A 7,208-nucleotide genomic window follows, 5' to 3' on the forward strand; every position below is an offset into this window, starting at 1 on the left:
AATAAATTCAACTATTTTGCTACGAAAAATATTCGTAGCTAAATACAAATGTTCTTTGGCAACAATTGTTAATGATTTGAAGCAGAGGCGGGCCCACGTGGAAGAGTAGAGGTGCAAGTGCACCGATGCGCAAATGAGTGAGTTCAAATTCGAACCTGCGATTGTGCTTACATTTTGTACAACCTTAACCAGTGAGCTATCTCTCACAGTTGCTTCACATGTGTTGAAGATTTATTTTTATAGCAGAAATCATACTTAGTATATACATGTGTTTTCGTCACTGCTCAAACTATCAGTAACCAATCTGACATGGTTTATCCAACAGTCGTCATTGAAAATTTTGTTAAATTTATGTTAGGATAGTATTGTCCCAGTCGTTTTTAAATCATGGATCCGCCTCTGATTATGAGTGACAAGTGACAACTAACAAACATCTATTCAAGCGCTTTTAAGGGGAAACAACAAGACTAAATCATAGAATGATACTATATCTTATGAAAAGGCAAGGGTCAATGCAAACACAAAACATAGTGGGAGTGGGGGTTGTGATTCACTAGGAAAAATATTGCCTATTCCAAAGGCAAAATCTGAGCAACAACATTAAAAAATAGTGGAGTTTCGATTAAAAATCAGTTGATTTGTGATTGTCGAAAAGTAGCACATTGATATTACTAACCGTCCAAATCTTCAATAAAAACAAAATGAGTCTATTAGTTAATTGGGAGGAAAAAAAACTAAAAATTTACGGATTCGATTGGTTTTATAATGCACTGACTGAAAATCTAATCGAGGTATGGACCATGGCAGGGTGTTATTCTACCCTAGACTACTTATGCTAGTTGGTCTAAGGTTTTTGTTTTTCTTACTTATACTATTCAACCGCATTTTTGTGCCAAAATAATCAATTATTCCATTGATTTTCTTTAAAAATACCTTTCAATATGCTAGTTTGAACAACTCTCGTTGTTTACACTTCTTCCTATTTTGCTATTAAATTCTTGGCCATGCCAATCAATTTTTCAATAGGTCATTTTTAATAAGTTAACATGAGTTTTTACCAAAAAGATCGACCGATGGTTCGATTTTATGAATATTATTTATTTATTTATTTATTTTTAATACAAAATCGACTGATTTTGTCGTTTTATGAAATAAATGATTTTTTTTTTGTCTTCAATTTATCAAAAGACTTAGTTGGAAAAATAATTCCCATCATTTTGACTCTATAAAAACCCACGAATATCCGTTGGTTCCTAAAAAAAAAAAGTGATTTTCAAACTAAAGAGCAATTATATAGAGACTTATATATAATTAGTGATTCCGAACTAATTTAATTTTAATAGGAGTACCATAATAACTTTCAGATTTGGGACTTTGGGTGTTAATTACGTGTTGACTTGTAGCCGTTTCCATCACCTACACCCAAGGCGATTTTTTTTTGTTTCATTATGTGAACTTAATATATAAAATATATTTGAAAAAATTATCTTTGGGTGCACATCGGTTCGGTTAAAATCAATTTTTTTACTATTGACACCCTTACGTGTTGCCATAAATATGAGTAAAATAATAAATTTAAAATTAATTAAATTTGCATGAATATATTTGCACCATTGCAATTTTTTTTTTTTTAAATTGTTGGTGAAAATGAAATGTTTAATTTCTCAAAACTCTTTCTAAATTTTAAGCAAAAATAGAAGCGCCAATGTTTCCCTCCTATTTCTTTGCCTTTCCCCCAAATCTCATTATGTCTTTTATTTTCACTTTTGGGTCTCACCTTGGCAGTTGCATCAGATCCTTTTATCGGTATTGTTCATCTTTGGCTTTCACTTTTCTTCCAATTCTTGGGTTAAGACTTGAGATGGTAAGATTCTTTCCCTCTAATTTCAGTTGTTTATATGTTCAAGGTTTTGGTTCTTGAATGCTTCGATGAATTCGATTAAGGCTATGAACTAGGGTTTTTGTTTGAACCCGCCTTCGTATTATCATCATATCTAGTCCAATACCCAGAAATTACACACGAAGGACTCATCCATAGTATTTGCAAACTAATTGCTAACACTCACCACTAAAACTTCAAAATCCACTTCAATTTCGCTCACCCCTATTCTTCCTCTTATAGTTATTTTGTCTTTTTTTTTTTTTTTTTTTTTTTTTTTTTTTTTTTTTGCCAAAACTTAGGCTTGCAGTCTCTGGCTCACTAATTTTCTCAGGATTCTGATGAAGTAATATTTTATCTTTTTGCTTTATATTTGTTCCACCTGTTTTTTATCTAATAATGTTACGTGTTTTAATCATTGTTTTGTTTTTTTGTAATTTGTTGAATAAGCTTCGTAATTTGGGTCACAAAGATACCGATATACTCGAGACTTTGACGCCACAAGTTAGGAAGCGTGTAGATGTTCTAAGAGAGCTTTAGGTGATTCAATTCATTGCTAAGATTTTCAATAGATTTTGCTCTGTTTCATTTTTATCCACGAGTTTTAAATTTGGCACAAGTGAATAATAGAACTGATTTAACTCTTTTTCTTTTGCGGTTTTGTGGGTCCTCTGTTGAGTTAAAGCTGCTTTGTAATTCAATCTACAGTTCATTTGTAATGTTCAGGTTGATAAATATAGAGGAGTTTAAATGATGTCTACTATTTGCTGAAAACTGATTTTGTGTTTTTGGAAGTTTGAAGTTGTACCTGTTCCATGCCCTATAGTGGCGTTGGGAAAGAAGTTGGTAGTGTTATATAGGCTTGCTTCTATTGAGTTGTTTCCTCTATAGGTTTTTTTCCCCAAGTTGGCTGAACTCCTTCCTCCCTTTTTATACATGTAGGACTTTCTAACATATTGCCTATGTCATTACAAAGGGAACAAGTGACATAGTGCTGGTTAAATTAACCGAGAAATGAAAAAAGAACTCAACTGAATGACTTAATTCCATTCTTGAAGCTTAAGAACTTGAAAAGTATTTCCACTGTCAGGATAATGGATGTTGATCTAGTTCCAACAAGAATCTGATGTTGATCTAGTTCTAACAAGAATCTGAAAAATATGATAACATAGCACTTGGATATCTATGTGATGGCAGAGTCGTTCTTTCGAGCCTAGGGTCTATCGGAAACAGCCTCCCTATCCTATAAAGATAGGGGTAAGGTCTACGTACATCTTACCCTTCCTAGACCCACTTGTGGGACCACACAGGGTATGTTGTTGTTGTTTGAGAATCTGTGATAAAGGTTATTACCTCAATTCGTTCTCCATATCGTATTTGTGACTGTATGAGTTGTACTCTTCAAGTTGATTGCCCATTTTGTTTTCTTCATTAAGTGCTTGAATAGCATTTACTAATTTAGAAAGCATTATATAGATTTAGTGTGGTGGTTATTGATAAGAAATAATTCAGTTTCATCATTCTAAGAGATCTAGAGAACTGTTTAAGATAGTATAAGGAGGGGACTAAAAAAGGTTTTTTGTTTAAAAGTTAGCTTGCTCTATTAATGTTGGGTGATATATTCTGCTAATTTCACAACAACAAAAACACTACACTAGTGCCACCTCTGGTTTCTCTTAAGAAAGGAAAAGCACTAGAGAGATGGGAGGCATGTGTGACTTGCCACTGTTGGTTGTTGTTTATAGATATTGTTAGTGTTTCCCTTTAATTATTGTTTATTTTTTTTCTTAAATTCAATTTCATTTTGAAGCCTTACTTTTTCTTTCTTCTCTCGAGTATATAGCTTAATGTCTCTTCATAATAGTTGATGAATTATGTTGATGTCTTTATCTTTGGGTGATATCATTCATTGTAATATATGGGAAACTAAATCCTTCTAGTTTCAAGAGTTGGTGCATCTAGCATTTCTTGTTTTTGTTTCATGCTAGAATAAAAGTTAGGAAAATTGGAAGGTTAAAGACGTTAGCTTTCCCTTAAGCACAAAAAGGATTCAAATTGTGTTTGAAACTAGGGACTATTTGAGTATAAAGCATCATGTCAGAATTTTAGTGTTCTAATTAGTGCAGCTTATCATTAAGACAGAGTACATATTTCTAGTCAGGCTGCACATGCTGGTGTAACTTCAAATCAACACCCAGATAATTATATTCCTTATAGTTCTTTGGTTCTTTTTATTTTTTCTTTTAGTGTCTTTTCTGTTTGCTATAGTATGTATCATGAGACATTTTCTGTAAATATATATTGTTTTGCTGAGTGCTTTTGAGTAAAAATTAAAATGTCTCCTTCCTAGTTCACCTAGACATTTCATGATTCTTGATTTTCTTGATGAATTGGAAAAATTATAGAAAAAAATGAAATGAAGCGAAATAGTTTGATATCTTTTGAGTATTCTACTTCTTTCAAATGCATTGGGCGTCTTTTATTGAAATCTTTGGCTTTTGGTGTATGACATAGCGATAGCAAGTGAGTGTATACCTGTACTCTTAAGTTTTGACCATCTTATATTCTTCAAAAGTGCCTCGGCAAAATTCTTGAGCATTGTCTGTTGGTAATCTGGTTCAAGTTTTCTTGAGCTTGTAACGTATATTCTTTTTAGCAGATAAACAGATGTAATCCTAATCACGTTGTTTGTCTTCTTTTCCTTTTATCAAAGTGTAATTGCATTTTTCTTCTTTTATAGGACGAATGTGTGAAAATCAACACAACTAGCAATCTGGTACAACAATGCACAAGCTGTTGGAAGATCTATCTTGGGTCACTCAACTTTTGGATTAGAATTTAGTTTGACAACTCTTTGGGTATGCTGTGTTGTGTTAAGAATTCATAGGAAGGTGCTTATTCTTACTGTGAGTCCATTGTTTTCTGACTTTTGTAGCAATATTCCGTATTTGGGCTACATCTTGAACTTAGTTTGTTTCTTACTCTAAGATGCATCTCTTTCAGTGAACCTATTGTTACGACCTTGTAAGACAGTTGGAGGGTTGACTACTTTCTCTTTGTATGTTATATGTTGTTATTGTTATCTTACTTTTCTTATTGTTTGAAATAGTAGGACAAAATAGCATCTAGAATACAATGCAACAATGATGACTATGCTAATCAGGAGCTGTTTTCTCTAACTTCAGTCGAGGTATCTTCCCACTTCACCCTGCTTACTCTTTTGCTTCAAAGTAAATACTACCATTGTTCAGATAGAGAGCATTTTTTAAGTTGGTCCCGTTAGGAAGTTCAGTCATTGCCTAGTTGTGTACAAGAAAATGAAAACTACATGTCATGGTTAACATTCTATGGTCTGATTAGTTCCGGTAACTTTCATCTTTGGTATCCATGTCATAAATTCGGTATTATTTAAAATGTAACAAATTATTTTGAAAAATGTCCTTTAAAACTGAGCAACCACTTTATGTTAATGATGCTTGCTTGTTACACCATTGAGCATTTGTGTCTCTGTATTCTGGTAAAGAGGATGTTGTTTGGATTATACATATGCTGACCCTCTTTTTTTTTTTTTTTTTTTTTTTCAAGTATAAGCACTGTCGTGAATTTTTTGGCATATTTCAATTTTTACTAAATGGAGTTTCTTTTATGTAAGAGCTATCTATCGCTATTTCAAATAATTGGATATTCTTCAGATGCGTATAATTGGTACTATCAATATATTAGCGTTGAGTAACTCACTAAGTCGCCTTTTTAGCAGTAGCTCCAGCGAACCTAATCTTTGATGGTTACTGGAATTTCTACGGTATTCGAGTCTTAATGCCTCGTTGAAATTCTTACCAATATCTACTTTCCATTGTATGCACCGTCTTTTCCTCCGAATTTGATAATTTTGATAAATTCTAATTGGATTACTATCAAAATTTCCTAATTTCTTTCAATCTTTTGGTCCTTTACTATTTTTGGATTTAATATAGGAAGGATAAGGTTCTTCAACAACGGGAAATGAAGTCAGCCACAACTAGAAGTTTGAAGACAACAAAATAGTTTGGAGACATTTTATGTTATTTTTTTGGGTTATACATCTGTACAAAGAAAATGGGTTATAATTTTATAATGTATACTTTATATACTTTATGTTTTATTAGCAATGAAATATTCTTATATAACTGTATTTCTCAGAATCACCTCCTTATCGACTACGAATTAACCTCGTATTTTATGCCAATTGAAATGGTAATTAATTATGACAATTCATAGTGGCAATTTTATTTTGTCAGTAAAAGCAATGTTTTTAGTGACAACATGATAGTTTTACCTACAAAATTGTAAACCTTTTGAATAAAAGAAAAGTCGTCACTAATTTATACATTTAGGGACGAATTATTTTTTTGTACATAAAAGACTACCTTTAGTGATGAAATTATGTTTGTTCAACTACGGAGCATATAACTTTGGAGACAATTGACGTCGTCACTAATTAAACTTAATAATTAGTGACAAGGTAATTTCGTCGGCATTTGTAACCTTTTTAGCGACAAAAATACACTATCAGCTACAAATTTTCTATACTTTTCCAGACAAACAAGTTCGTCATAAATACTATGCATTTAGGGACGAAAATAAATGTCGTAGTTAATATAACTAGATTTAGCGACGAAACACTAAATTGTCTTTAAATACTTTTAGTGACCCACCTTTAAGGACGATTGATAGACGAAAATTATTTCGTCAAGAAAGGTTTTTTGTGACAAAAAATGACTTTTAGGTGACAAAATAAAACATCACTGATAATCAAATTTGTTGTAGTGATGTATAAGATTTTTGAGTCAGAATTGTCAATCAAACTTGTGACATAGAACAATTTTTGAGTCACCTTTGCCACCAAAGTAAAAACTTCCCTTATCTTAAAGAAATTCAACATACCATAGATATACTAAGTGTTTGTTTTTTTTTTCCTTTCAATTTGCACGCACCGGCATGCATGAACTTAGTTAAATGTCTCAACAGTCTTATTTACTTTGTGAATATATAAACGCATAGAATCAATTAATGGGAGATAAAACATAAATGTCGAGACATTTCATATGAAGATTACTTAGAAATTATTCTGTTTACTAATTTGAAAAAGGAAACTAGTTCTCAGTTCGCCAATGGAGCTAATGTTTAACTTTCTTCACTGCTATAGGATGGCTAATTATGGGGCTGAATTTTTAGCTAAACTTGCTTCTTCAAGTGGAAATAGTACCTTCCACCAAAAAAATTAATCAATTTCCAAAATAATTGATCGAAGAGACTATTTCAAACTTAGACAAATGGCAACTCCCAAGTA

The 7,208-nt window shown here is 32.1% G+C and overlaps 1 long non-coding RNA gene across 5 annotated transcripts; it reads left to right on the forward strand.

Moving 5' to 3' along the window:
- The first annotated feature begins 1,709 nt into the window (after positions 1-1,709).
- LOC132056890 (uncharacterized) lies at positions 1,710-6,126 on the forward strand. 5 transcript variants are annotated; one of them, XR_009415005.1, is made up of 5 exons: positions 1,710-1,864; positions 2,182-2,419; positions 4,620-4,737; positions 4,992-5,069; positions 5,854-6,126. It is a non-coding gene; the product is annotated as an uncharacterized LOC132056890 (long non-coding RNA). The 5 variants fall into 5 exon arrangements; XR_009415006.1 differs by lacking the exon at positions 2,182-2,419 and having other exon boundaries at positions 1,716-1,864; positions 4,989-5,069; XR_009415004.1 differs by lacking the exon at positions 2,182-2,419 and having other exon boundaries at positions 1,716-1,864; positions 5,854-6,123.
- The last annotated feature ends 1,082 nt before the right edge of the window (positions 6,127-7,208 follow it).

The sequence above is a fragment of the Lycium ferocissimum genome, chromosome 5, assembly GCF_029784015.1.
Source record: "Lycium ferocissimum isolate CSIRO_LF1 chromosome 5, AGI_CSIRO_Lferr_CH_V1, whole genome shotgun sequence".
Lineage (NCBI taxonomy): Eukaryota > Viridiplantae > Streptophyta > Magnoliopsida > Solanales > Solanaceae > Lycium > Lycium ferocissimum.